A 19,593-nucleotide genomic window follows, 5' to 3' on the forward strand; every position below is an offset into this window, starting at 1 on the left:
ATACCTGCTATACTCGAGGTTGAGTTTTTGGATGTTGTAACCACAAGTATATTTTTTGTATTCCATCACTGTCTGTTTTTTTATTTGATCCAGAATCCACTTATTCTTATGTGTCTACTTTTATTCTCTATGATTTGAGTTATCCTAGGCTTCTTTATCTGTGTCTTTATATGTATCTTCTCCTATGGATGATTCTTTAGTAGTGGTCAGGTTTATAGATCATATATTGTGACTATTTGCAAGTATGATACTCAGGCTGATCTTATTATATTAGACATGGTGAGTTTTAATGTGATTCCAAGCATGGACTGGCTATCCCACTATATGCGGTCTTGGATTATTTTGCCAAAATTGTTACCTTAGCCATGCTTGACATACCTTAGTTGTGTGAAAAAAAGGTATTATTTATAAGATGATGAGGATCATTTCTTATACTCGGGCTAGGAGACTTATTTTAAGGGGTTGAGAGTCTTATCAAGATTATATTTCTGATGTTAATGTGGAGTGTATGTCACTTGACTCTATCCTTATAGTTTATGAGTTTCCCAATATTCTCCCTATCAATCTACCTGGTCTTTCTTCTAAGCTTAATATTGAGTCGAGCACCCAACCAATTTTTATGGCACCTTACCATATGGCTCCTGTCAATCTGAAGGAGCTAAATTCTTGACTTTAGGATCTTTTTGGTATGGGTTTCATTAGACAAAATGTATCACCTTGGGGAGATCCTATATTGATCGTAAAGAAAAAGGAAGGTTCCTTGCATATGTGCATTGATTATAGGCAGCTTAATAAAGTAACGGTGAAGAACTAGTATCCTATGCCTCACATTAATGATTTGTTTTACCAATTTCTGGGAGAAGAGGTATTTTCTAAGAGTGATTTGAGGTTCGATTATCATCAATTGGGGATTAGGTTTGTGGATATCTCAATTATAATCTTTAAGGCCCATTATAGTAATTATGAGTTCTTGGTGATGTCATTTGGGTTAACCAATACCCCCATCACAATTATGGATTTGGTGAATTGAGTGTTCACAACTTATTTGGATTTCTTTGTTATTGTGTTCATCAATAACATCCTTGTGTATTCAAAGATATAGAGGCATATGTAGTATTTGAGAATTATGCTCCAGTTTCTGCGAGATCACAGGCTTTTTGCCAAATCCACTAAGTTAGTTACATGTGTTGTCTAAGGATGGGATTATGGTTAACCCTACAAAGATTGAGGCTATTTCTAATTGGGCCAGGCCTAGATCTCTGTTTGTGGTTCATAGTTTTATTGGTTTGGCTAGTTACTATAGATGGTTCGTTGAAAGTTTTGCATCAATTGTAGAATAAATGACTAGATTGACTTGAAAGGAGGTTCCTTTCTGATGGTCCTAAGAGTTTTAGTTGAGCTTTGGGAAGCTCAAGAGATTTCTCACTTCAGCTCCTACTTTGGCTCTTCTTATTAAGGATAAGGTATTCACCATATATTGTGATGCTTTAACTATTGGTTTAGGTTGTATGTTGTTGCACTAGGGTTGGATTATTTCTTATGCATCAAGGCCGCTGAAGGTGTATAAGCGCAACTATCCAACTCATGATTAGAGTTGGTGGCGGTAGTTTTCGTACTTATGATTTGGAGACATCATCTTTATGGGATACATTGTAAGATTTTCATAGATCATCGTAGTCTTTAGCATCTTATGACCCAGAGATAGCTTAATTCTAGGCGGCATAGGTGGATAGAGTTGCTTAAGGATTATAAAATTACTATTTTATCACTTTTGGGCAAGGCAAACTTGGTAGCAGATGCTTTGAGCAGGAAGGTAGTGAGTATAGGTAACTTGGCTTCTATCTTAGTTTCTCTATGGTTGTTGGCATGGTACATTTTGTCATTAGACATCTTGAGGTTATAACTTGATGTTTCAAACCCTAGGAGGACTCTTTCTAGTATTGAGGTGAGTTCTACTCTATTTTAGCAGATTTGGAGTCGCCAACTTGAGGATATGAGACATTGCATTATCCATAATTAAGTGTTGAGTAGTGAATCTATGAGGGCTATTATAGATTCTGAGGGTCTTTTGAGGTCTGATGGCCACATTTGTATTTCAAGGTTGGTGAATTGATTTAGTTGATTTTGCATGAGTCTTACTACTCCTAATATTGTATTCACCTAAGCATAGCTAAGATATATAGAGATTTGAGGCAACATTATTGATGGAATGGTATGAAGAGACATATGACAGACTTTGTAGCTCATTGCCTATGTTATAAGTAGGTGAAGACAGAGCATAAGATACCTAGTGTCTTGATTTTGAGGTTTCCCTTTCATGAGTGGAAGTGGGATCGGATTACCATGGACTTTATAGTAATTCCCTCAAACTTCTTATGGCTTTGATAGTAGTTGGGTCATTATGGATCAACTGACCAAATTGGTCAATTCCATTCCTATTCATATGTCCTTCAATAGAGAGAGTTTAGCCCGCATCTATGTTAGTGAGGTAGTCTATTTTCATGGTGTCCCTGTATCTATCATTTTAGACCAGGGTTCAGTGTTTACTTGTAGCTTTTGGAGAGCTTTTCAAGAGGATTTGGGTACTTCGGTGGATCTTAGTATAGTTTTTACCCTTAGATTGATCGATAGTCGAAGCAGACTATTTAGGTTCTCAAGGATATATTTCAAGCCTGTGTTATGGATTTTAGAGGTAAGTGGGAGTAACACTTAGCTCTAGGAGAGTTTTCATATAATTATAGCTACCATTTGAGTATTTGGATGAAAGATTTTGAGGGTTGTATGGTAGGCGATGTAGTTCTCCAATTTGGTGGTTTCAGACCTCTGCGGTTAGACCCTATGGTACTGACTTGCTTCAGGAGTCAGGGTGATTTAGGTAGAAGTCTTATGAAGACTGTAGAAGTTATTCCTTGATATTTGCTTTTGGAGATTAGGTATTTATTTTTGTATCTCCCATGAAGGGTGTGATAAGGTTGTAGAGGAAAGGCAAACTCAACCCCAGATATATTGGACCCTTTGAGTTCCTTCTCATAATTGGAGAGGTAGCATATGAGTTAGCCTTGCCCGCAGATTTTACTGCTGTTGATTTAGTTTTCCATGTTTATATATTGTAATTCTATATTCTAGATGCATATCATGTGCTCATATGGTCCTCAGTTCATTTGGATAAGTAGTTGACCTTCATGGAAGAGCCTGTGTTCGTATTAGCTAGTGATGTCAGGCGGTTGCACCTTAGAGAGTTTCCAGTAGTTAAGGTTCAGTAGAGGCACCGCCCAGTAGAGGAGGCTACATAGGAGATTGAGAATGAGATATGGACCGATTATTCTCACCTATTTGAGGCTTTATGTTCATTTTAATCCTTTACTTTTGTGGACAAAAGTTCTTTTAGTAATGGATATTGTAATGACCCTATAGGTCATTTTCTTAATTTTTGCTTAATTTTGTCGTTTACAGCTTTCCTATAGCTGCCCTAAGTGATTTATGACTTGTTGGAGTTTCATTTGGTTTTAGATCTAATTCTCTATTTTAAAGTCTTTACCAGTTAAAATTGGCTATTGGGTAAAAACTTTAGTCAAACAACCTCGTATGTTAATTTTGATGGTTCCAACAGGTCTAGAATGTTGATTTTAGGCTAGGAGGATCCTTGGTTCAGGTCCCAAGGCTTTAAAACTCATTCTTGGATATTGGCCAGAACATAAGACAAATGTCACTTGGGTGTGAGACCTACTTTTCATCAAAATAACCTCAAATAAGAATTTTGATTGTGCTGTTGAGTCCAATATATTGAATTTTATTGGGTAGCATAGTTTGTTCGGGTATATGGGATTCTAAAAGAATCCCATAAGGTCGGTGGTGACTCAAAAAAATTCCAAGTCTCCAGTTGGTGCACCCACTTAAGCACCTTTTGGTTTCCTTAAGCAGAGGTCCACTAAAGCAGCCAGCTGACCTCTTATGTGGCCAGGATGACTCAGCTGAGGGTCTCTTAAGTAGATCCCTCACCGCTTAAGTAGTAAGGGGTCTGCTTAAGTGTTATGCCACAGGCAAACCTGCTTAAGCAACACTTAGAAGCTAAAGCAGCACTTGAATGCTAAAGTAGTTATCGCTTATGCAGCCTAGTGTCCTCTTAAGCAACTTGTGGACACCTGGAGACCATATAAATACCCCACTTATCCCTTTTTCTCCAATTTCTAAGTGAATAGAACCCAAAAAGTTGTGAAAATATACGAGAAACATTAGTAGGTGAGTTAGGGCATTCGTAAGCTCGAATAACGCATTTCTTCTCTGAATTCTTGGTAAGTTTTAATAAAATAAATTGCTAATTTATAATAATTTTTCCAAAATCCTTAGAATATTTGAGGGTTGATTGTGGCACCATATAATCTCAAAATTTTCCCATTCTTATGGATAAACATTCCTTATGCATGGAGGGATGTATTGTCAATATCAAAAGTGTGATTACGCAAATGGGTTCCATATTGGATTTTATGTAATTTCGGACCCAAAGTACAAAAGTGCAATATGGGTATCATTGTTCTTATTTTAATTAGTAGATTATATTTTTGATAGGGTAGCATCTTACGTAAGATTCTCTTAACGGGAAATTGATGATTTAGTGAATTTCTTCAGATTTTTCTACGGCATCCAGGTAGGCTACGTTTACCTTTCTCATAGATTGAGCTAATTTGTAGTATATGTATGATATTATTCTAGATATGTGATGGAAATTAGGTCTTGGAGGTGTAAATAGGTATTATTAGTATTTTTTGGACTGTTTAAACTATTTTGTAGCCATAAATTTTGCATAGTTGACTTAGTTATTCATGATTTAGGTAGAATTGTTATCTTAGGGATAATTATGGCTTATTTATCATATAGAAGTAGATTAAGATACCTTATCCTAACTCAGGGTATATTTTGCCTTAAAATGGATTTTAAGGATTAGAAGTGAGCCCCTCTAACCCCCACCTTAGGCCAAGACTCTTGTAGTTCTTTGAAGACTTAACGGGCATAGAATATTCTTAAAGTTTCATATTTTATAGTTTGAAGAGATTAATTTTTTTATGCTTATGTTAGTTTGGTACTTGTGAGTTGATATGAGTTCCAGTTCAAGTTCGACAATTTATTGATATTGAGTTTCTATTCAAATCTAGCAATAGATGACATAAGTTTCAGTTGAAGTCCGATAAATAGTGATTATGATGATATGAGTTTTGGTTTGAGTCCAGTATTGAGAGGTTATTTATTGTGTGTTATAGTATGGATGGGTTCATGGTTATGTCTTGATAATTGGTAAATTTATGAAACTCAGTTATTTACCTTTTTTATTGTACCCTCCGGTCTTATAGGGGACTACATTAGTTTATTTACTGTGTTAAACTTACTAACTTATAGGGGCAGTCTTATATTATTAATGATACGTTCTTTCATATTATATCCATTGTGGTTACTTATTGACAATATTGGAGCTTTATTCTAGGTTTTCCCTTTTACATTGACTTAGCTTATTTATCTTGCATCTTTATTGTACTTATATCATGATTTAGCTCAGTAGGCCGATGATGCCTAATGAGTACCCGTGACTTCGGTACTCATCCTATACTTCTGATATAGATCTTACTATGAATATCGTTGACACTAAGGTCGTGATGAGTTGAGTTCAGAGACAGGGTGAGCTCTTGGAGTCAGAGTTGAGCTTCTTTCTTCCACTATTTATGTCTAGTCTTTCTTTATTCAACACTGATATATATTGATTATTTCAGTAATTTTATTTCCTTTTATCTAGTGGCTTGTGTACCAACACTACAATATCGTGGTATGGTTATTGATGTTTTATCTATCTTTCAGACTATTATTATTACTTGAATTATTATTGTAAGTCTTTACTACCAAATTCTTGATTTTACACCTTTTCCAACCAAATTAGCCCATTGTTTCTAGCTATGGGCTACGGTTCAGTTGATCTACTGGTGGAGTAAAGTAGGTACCATCTTGATTTGTAAATTTGGTCTTTACAATAACGGTGTAATAAATGCAAGGAAATAAAATCACCGTCTAGAATAGATAAGGTGGATATAAATTAGTTCATTTTGTTACACAGACTAGAAGATTATCTGTAGTTCTTACACTTTTCACATTTTAGTCCTCATTACATAAATAGATTTATATAATTAATGAGCAATGAATACACCAATAAAAAATTTCAAATCATCTTTCATTTTTAATTTGTACATGGTATCATAGCAATAGACCAGTCCAATCATTCTTTAGCTTTGGTTCACTATTGTATACGTCTTCCTTTTCTTTGATAAAAAATGGTAGAATAAGTCACTAAACTACAACCTACCAAAGATCGAAGTGGTGGAATTATCCATAGTAACAACCCATATCAGTTAAATAGATTAGATTCACCTAGGATGAATTTAATCAACTTTTTCTTTGACAGAAGGGGTTTTGTATGTTTGATAAATTCGTTTATCCTTTCTCTCTTACTTAAGAAAAAGCTTGGCTTTCTACAAAGAGAAGAGAACATTATTGTAGACTCCTGTAGAGCATCTTTTTTATTTTTATTGATTTTCATTAAGGTGAAATACTCTTTAGTCCTCTATGATACCATCACAATATATTTATATATATTTTTGGAATCACGAAGGACTAGGAAGTGTCTCAGTGAAATACAACTTCGGTCTTTCAACAAATCACTACTCAATTCTCAATAATATCATCACAGTATATATCTATACACAATCTTGTTTTTATCGAGGTTTGATTTATTCCTCAATGATAGCACCACGGTGTGTCTATACGTTGTCATTGTAGCATTGAGGCTTAGTCCTTCAGTTACACACTCCTTAGTCCTTCATGTTGTAATGCTCCAAAGTTTTTCCTAGCTGAATTTTTGTCCCTAAAGTATCAAGCATTGTCTTCTAGAATGATTTATACTTATTTCACTGTGGAATTCCTTAGATTTTAACTTTTCATTATGTATATGATCGAATAAGTTTTTCGTCGACATAAGATTCATCAAAAAAGGACACTCGGTGAAGGAGTTATGGTTAATTTAAGTCCTAATCATAAAACACTGTCATTCCTATCCTTGGCACATCGCGGAAAGGGTTTAAATGATGATGGTCAATTTATAGTGAGACTCCGCGATGGGAATTCCCATTCGTCGATTTCCAATGAGCCACTGCGATAGTGGCTCGTCATGGTAGCCCATGAAAATGGGCTCCCAGTTATAATTTCATACCGGTCTCATTAAGGGTATTTGGGGTATTTTCCAACCCCTAACATCTAGAACACGGGATTTAATCCCTATTAAACGAAAATGCACCTACTCTCACCAAAATCCATCAATAACTCTCCCTAGGGTTTCAAACAATAATCCCAAATAACTCATGACTTAACCGTGGGTTTTTGAATCAAATTGGACATTTGGAATACCCTAGCCGTAGGAATCAAGAAGCCTCCTTTAATTTCATAAATACAGGTACGCGGGGTTTACCTAAAAATCTCATGGGAATAGAAATCATGACTTTAAAAAGGGATTTTTAAATTTATGAATATAATCATGTTTTAGAACACTTGATGGAATTGTTTTGGTCACTGCCAGGAGGTAGAGGCCTCACCAGATGTTGTCACTCCAATCGACATTCGGAGATTCTTGGGTTTGGATGGTTATTACAGAAGGTTCATAGAGAGTTTTTCTTCCATAGATGCACCGCTTACTAAGTTGACTCAGAAAAAGGTAAAGTTTTTGTTGTCTGACTCTTGTGATAATAATTTTAAGAAGTTGAAAGAAAAGTTGAGTACTGCTCCTATTTTAACCCTTTCGGAGGGTACAAAAGGTTTTGTTGTATATTGTGATGAGTCCCGAGCGGGACTTAGGTGTGTTCTTAGGTAGCATGGTAAGGTAGTGGCTTATGCATCTAGGTAGTTGAAGGTGCATGAGCGGAACTACCCTACTCATGACTTGGAGTTAGCAGCTGTGGTTTTTGTATGTAAAATCTGTTGGCACTATTTGTATAGGGTACATATTGATATTTTTACTGACCACAAAAGTTTACAGTATGTTTTCTCACAGAAAGAATTAAATCTCAAGCAGAGGCGATGGTTGGAACTTTTAAAAGACTATGATATGAGCCTGCACTATCATCCGAGTAAGGCAAATATGGTAGCCGACACCCTTAGTAGGTTATCTATGGTAGTCTTTCTCATGTAGGGAAAGAAAAGAGGGAGATAGTGAAGGATATTCACTGACTTACAAATCTAGAAATACAACTTTTGGATTTCGAGGATGGAGGAGTGGTTGTTCATGAAATAGCAAAATCTTCTCTTTAGGTAGAGGCTAAAGAGAAGCAGGTTGAAGATCCCATCTTAATGCAAATCAAGAAAGATGTGGGTTAATAAAAGGCAATGTCATTTGAAATTGGTGGTGATGGTATTTTGAGATACCAGGGTAGGTTGTGTATGCCAGATGTAGATGGTCTGAGAAAGAGAATCCTTGACGAAGCTCACATGTCTAGGTATGTTGTTCACCCTGGCTCTACTAAGATGTACCATGATCTGAAATCTATGTATTGGTGGAATAATATGAAGCGTGATATGGCTAACTTTGATTCCAATTGTTTGAATTGCCAACAAGTTAAAGTAGAGCATATGAGGCCAGGTGGTTCTTCCCAAAAGGTAATTTTACCCTTGTAGAAGTAGGAGATAGTTAATATGGACTTCATTACAAGACTTCCGAAGTCCCGAAACCAATATGATTCTATATGGGTAATTATGGATAGGCTAGTCAAGTCAACCCACTTTCTGCCTGTCAGGACTAACTATTCGGGAGAGGATTATGCTAAGCTGTTCATTGCAGAAATAGTTCATTTGCATGGGGTACCTATTTCCATTATATCCGACCAAGATACATAGTTTTCTTCTTAGTTTTGGAAATCTTTTTAGAGTGGTTTAGGTACCCAAGTGAACCTAAGCAATGCTTTCCACCTTCAGACTAATAGGTAGGCTGAGTGCAACATTCAGACCCTTGAGGACATGTTGAGGGCCTCTGCGATTGATTTTAAAGGTAGTTGGGTGGAGTACTTTCCCCTAATAGAGTTCGTGTATAATAATAGTTTCCATTATGGTATTAAGATGGCACCATTTGAGGCATTATATGGGAGAAGATGTAGGTCACTAATAGGGTGGTATGAAGTAGTTGAGACACAGATGTTTGGGACTGATCTTGTTCATCAAGCAATGGAGAATCTGAAAGTCATTAGAAAACAACTTAAGATAGCTCAAATCATCATAAATCCTATGCCAATGTTAGGAGAGGATATCTAGAGTTTAAGGTTGGAGATTGGGTGTTTCTCAAGGTTTCCCCCATGAAGAGAGTTATGCGATTTGGGAAAAAAGGTGCTAAGTCCTCTCTATGTAGGACCATACCAGATTGTGAGAAGGATAGGTGGTGTTACGTATGAGTTGGAATTGCCTGCCAGTTTGGGTTCTATTCATCCGATATTTCATATATCAATGTTGAAGAAGTGCATGGGAGACCATTCTTTAGTCTTGACTGTCCAAGAAATCAAAGTGCCAGACTCCTTAACTTATGAAAAAGAACCTGTAGAAATTGTGGATCGCCAAGTTAGAAGATTGAGGAACAAATAGATAGACTTAGTTAAAGTGTTGTGGAGAAATCAGATAATTGAAGAAGCAACTTGGGAATCAGAAGTTGACATGAGAGCTGGATACCCAAACCTTTTTGATCCAATGGATGACGAATTGGAAGGTACAATCCTTTCCTTATTATTTCTATGCCTTAGAATGCTTGAAATTATGCTTTTCTATGTCCCGAGTAAACAGTCGGGGACAAATGTTCCCAAGGGGGGGTGTATTGTAATGCCCTGAAGTTTTTCCTAGATGAATTTTTATCCCTAAAGTATCAAGTGTTGGCTTCTTTAATGATTTATACTTATTTCCCTGTGGAATTCCATAGATTTCAACTTTTCATTATGTAATGATCTAATAAGTTTTTTAGTGACATAAGATTCGTCCAAAATGGACACTCGTTGAAGGAGTTATGGTTAATTTAAGTCCTAATTGTAAAACACCATTATTCCTATCCTTGGCACATTGCGGAGAGGTTTTAAATAATGATGGTCAATTTTCAGTGAGACTCCGCGATGGTGGCGCGTCGTGGAGTGGGCCAAATTCCCATTCGTCAATTTCTAGTGAGCCACCGCTATAGTTGCATGTCGCTGTCGCCCATGAAATCAGGCTCCCAGTTATATTTTAATACAGGTCTCATTAAGGGTATTTGGGGTATTTTCCAACCCCTTAACATCTTGAACACGGGATTTAATCCCTATTACAGCATAATGCAACTACTCTCACCAAAATCCATCAAGAACTCTCCCTAGGATTTCAAACAAGAATCCATAATAACTCAAGACTTAACCGTGAGTTTTCAAAACAAATTAGAGATTTAGAATCCCTAAGCCATAGGCATCAAGAAGCACCTTTTAATTTCCTAAATAGAGGTACGCGGGGTTTTCCAAAAAATCTCATGGGCATAGAAATCATGATTTTAAGAAAGTGGTTTTTAGATTTATGAATATAATCATGTTTTAGAATACTTGATGGAATTGTTTTGGTCTTTAGGCCTTCCCCTAAATTGATTCGAAATTATATATGTAAGCATGTGTTTTAGGGTTGATGATTCAATTGAGAGCATGACTCATGAAAAATCCCTCTCTTGTTATGATTTTTCCTTTACTTATGATATGCTATGAATTGTTTTGAATGCATCTTGAAAAGCAGGTTATGAAATGTGTTGAATAATATTATATTTGGATTATGATTTTGATTTCAAAAGAGAGAGGGTTGTTTATGTTGATGAATGCTGAACATAATCATATAATGAGAAGAGTTGCATGATTTTTTAAAGATTACATGACCACCACTTGTTTATTGAAAGTATGGGAATTTTGCATAGTTTTGACTTATATTTTCGAAACATGAATTCTCCTTGTTAAATTGCATATTTGGGTAGTATAAGTTATGTTTTTATGAAAGATCATGCTTAATGCATTATGTCTCAAAATTACAATTTGCAAGTCTTGGTATGACTATACCAAATCAGATAATACCATAACAGACTCATACTAATACAGTAATCAGACTTTATCAGATTTTCATGATTTAGACTTTAGAATGACTCATATTCAGAACAGGTTCAAATTCAGCATAAAGAGATGGCAGGTGGTTCCCTGAAGAAGGGGTGAGTTCAGACAACTCATTTCCTAAAACTGTGATTTTCCGATCCGAGTATATTATTATACGCTGGCCTAGTGCCCTATGGCATATCAGACTCAGACACTCCAACCTTTGCGGTACACTTGGGTTAGGGGCTTTCCCGCCGAGTCAAATGAAGGAATCCATATACCCCGTGGAATGTCACACTTGTAGGGGAGTGCCACCTCACTCAGAAGTAATACAAAGATCAGACATTGCATTGACAAGAAGGATTTATGATCTCAGAAAATGCCCATGTATTTTAGAACTATTCTATGTATGATATTTTGATAATTTTATCTCCAACTATTTTATATATATACAAGCTTTATTTTGGATTACTTTGCATACCAATACAATTATATTTCCCGCCCTCCCCCTACCTCTGAGGTTCTGAGGCTCAGTCTAGGAGTACAGATAAGCAGTATATCTCATTAGTCAGAGTTCCAGTGTTCAGTTGGTGAGCCTTCTATATTTCAGAAGGCCTGTTTATTTTCAGACAATTATTAGTCGTTACGATTTTGGTCTACAAGGGGCCTTGTCCCAGCTTTCAAATTCTTTTAGAGAGTATGAGCAGAGATTTCACAGATGGTTTGCAGATGTTGCTAGTTAGTTTTAGATTTCGTTCTCCAACTCTAAATTCATATCTGATTTATGACCATGACTTTGCCTTGATATAATTTTCATATTTTGTTATTTACGTATGAATGGTGTATATGATTTCAAGATAGAAGGGTGTTGGGGCCTTCAGGGTTTGGGATACTCGTTACGGTTAGGGCCTCAGTTCGGATCGTGACACATGTACTAGCACAACTACTGACTATCAGCATATCACTGCAGTCTGCTTCAGTCCTTTAGAAATACTATCAAAGTATATTTATTTCTTACATGATATCATTGAGGTCTTCTTTGGTCCTTTAATAGGATTTCTCGTACCATTGGGGTATGCTTATTTTGTCCCTAAAAAATTTCCCAGTGCTCTCATATACGATCATAATATATCTATATAATCGAAAGCTGTTATTTAGGTCAGCTTCAAGATTTCTCTGTTCTCTATGATATCTATGTGGTATATCTCATATAGTGAAAGTGTATCACAAAATTAACATAAATTTTAGATTTATATATCATTTTAAGAAAATAATTTTTATAAAACTAATTACAAAAATTAAAGTCATATTTTAAGGAAATACCAGGTTTATTTCATTCAAAAGAGTGCGTGTGTGTATTCTTATTAATATAGTTTTAGTGAATGAGCTAGTGGAATTTAGTATTTTTCTTAATTATTTCCTACTGTAGTCTATTTAGTTAATTTTCTATTTTTATTGAAAGTAAACCAGTATTGATTTTTACCAATTTCACTTGTACTGGTATTAGTTCTGATATGAACATTCTATTCGCCAACACCTCGCCCCCCCTCCAAGATCCGATTTTACAAGATTTCAATATGATTTGGAAAATGAAGCTACTAAGCCTGTAATCATTTTCCAACTCAAATATATTCTAAAAGCTGGAATGGCCTAGTCAAGAAGAAAAATGTCTATGATCAATTATCATGGAGATTAAGATGGCCTCTTCAGGAATAAATTGATTAGAAGTATCATTTGATGGTCATCAACAGAAGAGTTATGGAATAAAAAGAATAATAATTAATAGATCAAGAAATTAGTTAAATGGGCGCTCAATAAAGAATGCTTCCTAGCACGACCACTTGAAGGAGCATCATCCCATTTCCTAGTACTGGATGCCATAGGCTTCCTTGCCATGCGGGTGCACTGTTTGGCTCATAATGATAGCCATAAAGAGTTCTTCTCCCACAAAAATTCGTTCATTGAAAGATATCAACTTGTGATCACCAGACACCATCATGACCTATCTAGAGTTAATTTGGCAATAAGCAAACATGAATTCTACCATGACTTGGAAGTTTTTATGAAAATTTAACAACCTTAGCATAGCAATTTGGAAAAGTAGAATGGTCTGCAATTTTTAGTTTATCACCTTTCTGATGTGCATCAAGCACAAACTGCAGCAATACAAAAGATACTTTATTCTTATGACATGGTGGATGAGATAGAACTAAATATAAATCGAGTATACAGGGTGTCATGTCTCATGTATGAAAAGTAAGATTGAAGAGAAATGTAGATTTTTCATGATCATAAATCAAGCCATTCTTGTTAGCTTCATGGTGTGAAATTAATTCACCGGTGTATTCCCCAAGGTATACATGTTTTCCAACAGTATTAACAGTATTCAGATAGTAATGCTTAAAGTGAGGCACAAAGAAACATGTTTCTGCTTTATAAATTTATTAGATCTTACCTTTATAAAAGCTCCTCGGCCATAAAATGTAAGAAAAGCTCCCCAACCATAAATGACAGATCTTTCAAGAATAACCTGTAGATGAATATAAGGTATCTGAGCAGCCTAGAAGTGAAATTTGCAACTTTCATTCTTTTATTAACTTAGAACACCACAGTGAAGGTGGGAAAGGAGAAGGAACCAACAACTTTTCACTATGATGACTGATTACAACAAAAACTCAGTTGATATGTGCAATACCGAACTATAGTTATTAATTACAATATGTTAACCACATAATTAATTAATTTGGAATGGACCATCATATCAAGGTACTAGAGAATGAGGAAAATTGCATTATTGCCAACCAGGACCATGCCAAAAACATTTTTAAGAATTGACTCAAACTATTTAGCCAACAAAGAAATTGAACAAAAAGGACTACGAAAAGAAACTCATATACTTCAAGAGCACACAAAAATGTTCAGAATAAAAAAATCAATGTTAAAAAAATGCTTAATTCCCACTAGATAAGTAACTTCAATGCAGAAATTGATAACCTCGATAGAGTAGGCCTATAATAATTACTTGTCTATGCGGTAAACCTTAACCAATTTCATGAATATAACAAACATAGGTACCTTTTATTATTGGTTGAGTAGTAGCTTCATATTCGTGCATTCTTGACTATCACTCAGACTAACCCCAAGTGTACCATCACCATAACTGGGAAATCCAAATAACAGGCACATGAATTGCTAAAACTAAGATTATTCATTTTGATTAATAAGACTATTGTTATTCTTATGGAAAGATTTTAATGGGCATATCTTTTCATATCTGAGGGGTTATCAAGATGTACATGGAGGCTTTGGTTTCAGATATATGAATGAAGTAAGAGCTTCACCTTTGGATTTTGCTAGAGCCTTCGAATTGAGGATAGAAAACTCCAGCTTCCCCAAGAAGTAGAAGCATTTGGTTACCTTCCATAGTTCAGTGGACAAGACACAAATAGAATTTTTTCCCTTGGGACAGAGGATAAATATCTTTGTAAAGACTGTAAGGTTATTCTAAGTGAGAATCTTTTAACCCAACATGCGCTTTTGGTGATGGATTTAGATATTAAGAAGACGAGGAGGAAGAGGCTTTTTGATGATCATCCTAGTATCAAATGTGGTAACTTGACTATGGCAAGTGCCTTAGAGATAGGGAAAAAGTTCATAGACATGGAGTCATGGGAGAGTAGTAGGGATATAGATAGTATGTGGGAAAAGATAGCCAATTGCATTAGGGAAATAACCAGAGAGTTGTTTGGTATGACAACAGTTTATTCTGGAAGACGTAGATTGGTGGTGGAATGGATAAATACAGGGGAAGGTAGAGAAAAAGAAGAGGAGATGGTGGAAAGTACGATCAAGGAGGAGAGACAAAAAATAGAGATAAGTATAAATTCTCTATAAAGGAGGCTATGTTAGCTACTACGGGGGCTATAACAGCAACATTTGAAAGATTCTATCTAGAATTAGTGGACAAAGACGAGTATAAGAAGCTACAAAGTCTAGCATGCTGGAAATTTTTACAAAAAATACTTTATCATGAACACTTGTATGGAATTCACGTAACTTGAGGTGTGTCAAATACTTTCCTTAAGGATATTTCACCCAATATAGGTTTATCCTCCAGGATTCAACAAGAACTTTTAGTATAAATAGGAGCTAGAATCTAATAAAGTTTGAATGTAAAGAAAACCCAGTAAAAAATATATAGAAGTAAAAATATGTCTTTTTTATGAAATGTCATATCTTTTCTATCTCCCAACAAAAGAAAAGGAGTTCAATATACATATAGATTGAAATCAATATCTTTACGGAATGGGTTGAAGCACCCAACGAATTACAACTAACATAATGGTGAAGAATTGATTGCTCGTAATGAAGAATAAGTCAAAATAATTAAGTTATAGATTAAATTATTGATATGCTACATGACCTATAAGTTTACTTATTATCACTTAAGAGTTACTGTAATGTCCTAATTTCTTAGGTCAAGATGGCGCCTACTATAACCTACCAGTAGGTAAGCTAACCCATAGTCTAGAATTTTTAGTAACAAACTACGAAGAGAAATGTAATAAGATTACCAAATGAAATACTAAATAAATATACTGAAACAACCCATCTCTGAATACAATATAAAGATCCATCTAATACATAAAAGGGAGAATAGCAATGCTCTGAACACTAGGAGGTCACCTTATGTCTCCAAACCATAGCTTCTCCCCACGATCTAGTCAACAACGGCGAGAACCTATATTATGATCTGTAGGATGGAGAAGCGTAGTATGAGTACCTACACGTGGTATTCAGTATGCACCTGTAGACTGAGCTCCAAAGATAATGCAAATATAAATAGCATGTATGCAGATAAGTAAACCATACCAAAATATCAAGAAGACTAGATAATAAAGCTAAAGAGACCATAAGGATAACTATTCTATTCATATCCAAGCAACTAACATAATAAGATAATGGAACTATAAGGATGAGTACCCTATTCCAACCATACTCCAAGACCCTAGCACTATATCGTATATCACTAGGCAATATATGAATAAAGAGAAAAAGAAGGATATGTATAGTAGTATACAAAGAAAGGGAATAGATATACAATATGAGTGAATCAAAAAAGGAAGGTATATATGGTAATACCATAACTACTATAGATAGATACATATACCAAATAGGGGTAACTCAATGGTACAAGCTAAGTAATCACACTAGCATCTCTAGTCCTCCTAATTGAAGTAGAAACTAGTGATAGTATAATCAGGGTCTCTAATTTATATGTCTAAAGATGATATAATTATCCATAATAAAGCAACTGTAAAGAAAGGAATCAGAATATTAGGGTCTAAAGCCATAATGCCTAATGAAGAAATAATCATACGGAATAACATAAACATAAGATGAAAGAATCGGGATCATACCTCAAATCTTTATACCAGCCTAATAATCAACCTATCACGAACTAACCATGCTAACAATAATACTACAAGGTAATCGGATAGTTCAAAAAAACAATACCTAATCATCTCTTTTATAAGCCACAACTATCATAGGCTCAGATGGTGCTATCAAAACTCAGTGAACAATAGTCCAAGCCTATACCTATGCAACCCGTATAAGGATAATAGATACAAGCACCATACAATATACTGCAAGAAGCACTCATACCTATACCAATGCAATCCCCAGGAGGTTGCTATATATATATATGAAATGCTAGTGATAGGTAATGCGCATGCAAAAATGAATGCCAAGCTATAAACCGTAATACCATAATCGATCCAAATTCGACTAAGTAACCAAGTTTATAAACTCAAATCATCAATATCTGTATCATTTGCCAAAATTGGACCAAAACTATATCATTAATATCATCATTAATCGCTGGACTTGAAGTGGAACTCATAGCATCAATCATTAATCGTCAGACTTAAATTTATGCATCAGTGCACTAGCCGAAGACGAAGCTGGGACTAAAGATTTTGGAAAAAAACTGAGGATGGTTTCCACCTTCTAAATTTGGCTGAGAAAAATTAAAACTACTTGTTATAGCCCTCTTTATCTCCCTCTCTTTCTCCTTAGTCTTTTGTTCCTCAATCTGTTGAGCATGGACCATCAACCTAGACAGTCCATATCTTTAATTAGCATTGCGATCCTACACTCCTTGACCACACTATCCAGACACAAAATTACTCATCTTTTACCTACTATTAGCTACCACATAAGGAGCACACTTGGCCAACTTAGTAACTTAAGGGAATACTCTGTCACACTCATGTTACCCTGACTCAGGTTGATAAACTCTAACAACTCAGCCTCTCTTAACTCTAAAAGAAATAACCTATTTAAGAAGACAGTAGAAAACTCTTCCCATACTATAGGCCCTGCATCTATGCCTTTCTGTACCCTTTACTGCTTAAACCATGTATGAGCTATATGTTTTAACTAACAGGCAGCTAACTCAGCACTCTCACTAGCAGTTACCCCCATATTATTTGTTATCTTCTGCACCATGTTAAGAAATTCTTGTGGGTCCGCCTCTGACTTAGACCCTAAAAATGAAGAAGGGTTCATTCGAGTAAAGTCTTGAATTCTAGCTGTAATAGTATTAGCGATGGGGTGGCCTGAATAGTAGCTGGTCAAATATTTTGAGCTACCATAGAATGAGCTAGGGTGGTGGATGCATCTCTGAATTCTGTGTGAGAAATATGCTCATTTAGGGGATTTTCCTGAATAGGCAGAGTTCCCAGTTCTTTTTTTGTTAGTCTTTCTGGGAGACATGTTCTATAAATGGAAGGAAAAGTTGGATTAGATAGAAAGTTTAACTTGAACTCATGCTCACTCGCACGATATGATGACTGGAAGAAGGGAAATTTTCTTAAAATGCCTCATAGCCTCTTTCCCATGAGTGTTGCACGCTACACACCCATGCACAAGACTCTACTTAACGTGACTTTTAAACTTCCTAGGACACTTTATAACCTTAGGCTCTGATACCAAGTTTGTAATTCCCTGAGATTATAAGGTTGTTGATACTAATCTTGGTGCTGCATTATATGCACTTCTTTGGTGGAACACAAAGTGAAATATTGAATCTTGTCATCATATATACCATTTTCATGATTTATAGTGACGATGGTTAGAAAAATAGGTGCATTGATTCTCAAAATTCAAAGTCATAGGATGAAGAAGAAGATGAGCATAACTATACTCAATAGGCTGTCGTCTTCTATTATGGGGATATGCTATACGAGGTAATATACTGAGACACAGTACATGAACATTTTATATGATTAGACTAACCAATCAAATTTTTTCTCAAATAACAGACGGTTTGTGTTTTAGGATTGATTTTCCTTCCAAGAGAGTATATATAGTGTAGGAACTAGATTGAACAAGAATTTTATATTTGAACTTCTAAAGCACCAAAAGTATCATTCAATCAAGATGAATTATTGTAGTGACTCCCACAACATATGCTTTGTAAGGAGCACAGAACATTGGGGAGTTAATCCTTTTACTTTAAGCTGAGAGTTGCTCCCTTCACTTCTATGCTTGTTTGCAAACTGATTCAATTATATTCTTTCCTATTTGGATATGTGTAGAGTACTTATAGTAACGAGGATGAACCAGGAAAAATTGATTGTGGACATGAATTCCATTATCATTGCATCAGGAAGTGGCTAAAGATCAAGAATTTGTGTCCGATTTGCAAAAAGAAAGTTTTGACTCTATTAGATAGTAATACCTGTTTCTTGTTGACTAGCCAATTTCTCTGGTCCCGTTGTCAGTTAATTAGCTTTGTGGACACATTGGATTCTTCCGTGTCTTGTTGATAGATAGACAATAAGAATTCTCCGAATGATAAACTATGATAAACTATTATGTTGTTTTCAATTTTTTTTCACTTTAACATCTTCTGTTGCATTCAATATTACTCATCAAAGCCATCATTTTTTCATCTTTAGCTTGAAAAATGTCGTGTTCTACATGGGCAGTATTTTGTATTAGCTAGTTTCCGCCAAAGTACAAGTAATATTATTACCTGTGATACTTTTAAATTTCTCTTCCTATTTTTTTGCCACATTAAACAAGTACTAGCATTATTTATAATTGTGATCGATCATTGATTGTTGAAGATGACGATACATCATGAATCAATATTATGAGTTATTTTTTAATGTTTTGGTGCGGATTACAAGAATCAACTCTAGACAGTTATAAATTCTTATCATCTCAAGCGCCACATTGAAAAAAAATTCTTTTTTGACGAGTGATAGAAATCTCCTCATATCCTTTTTAATGTTTAAGCTTATTAAATGTTTCTTTTATCAGTAAATGCTACTATGGGAAAATTGTGTATGAATTTTGGAGTATTAATGATTTCTTATTTCACTATACCTTAATGGAATATATTTATCTCCTTTCGGACAAAACCGAGGTA

At 35.2% G+C, this 19,593-nt stretch overlaps 1 long non-coding RNA gene across 2 annotated transcripts; it reads right to left on the reverse strand.

Annotated features, from left to right (window-relative positions):
• Window positions 1-12,855: 12,855 nt before the first annotated feature.
• Window positions 12,856-15,080, reverse strand: LOC124898143. 2 transcript variants are annotated; one of them, XR_007054928.1, is made up of 4 exons: window positions 14,492-15,080; window positions 14,226-14,310; window positions 13,606-13,680; window positions 12,856-13,152 (listed from the first exon to the last, which is right to left on the reverse strand). It is a non-coding gene; the product is annotated as an uncharacterized LOC124898143 (long non-coding RNA). The 2 variants fall into 2 exon arrangements; XR_007054929.1 differs by having other exon boundaries at window positions 12,856-13,156.
• Between the last annotated feature and the right edge of the window lie 4,513 nt (window positions 15,081-19,593).

The sequence above is a fragment of the Capsicum annuum genome, chromosome 4 (assembly GCF_002878395.1).
Source record: "Capsicum annuum cultivar UCD-10X-F1 chromosome 4, UCD10Xv1.1, whole genome shotgun sequence".
NCBI lineage: Eukaryota > Viridiplantae > Streptophyta > Magnoliopsida > Solanales > Solanaceae > Capsicum > Capsicum annuum.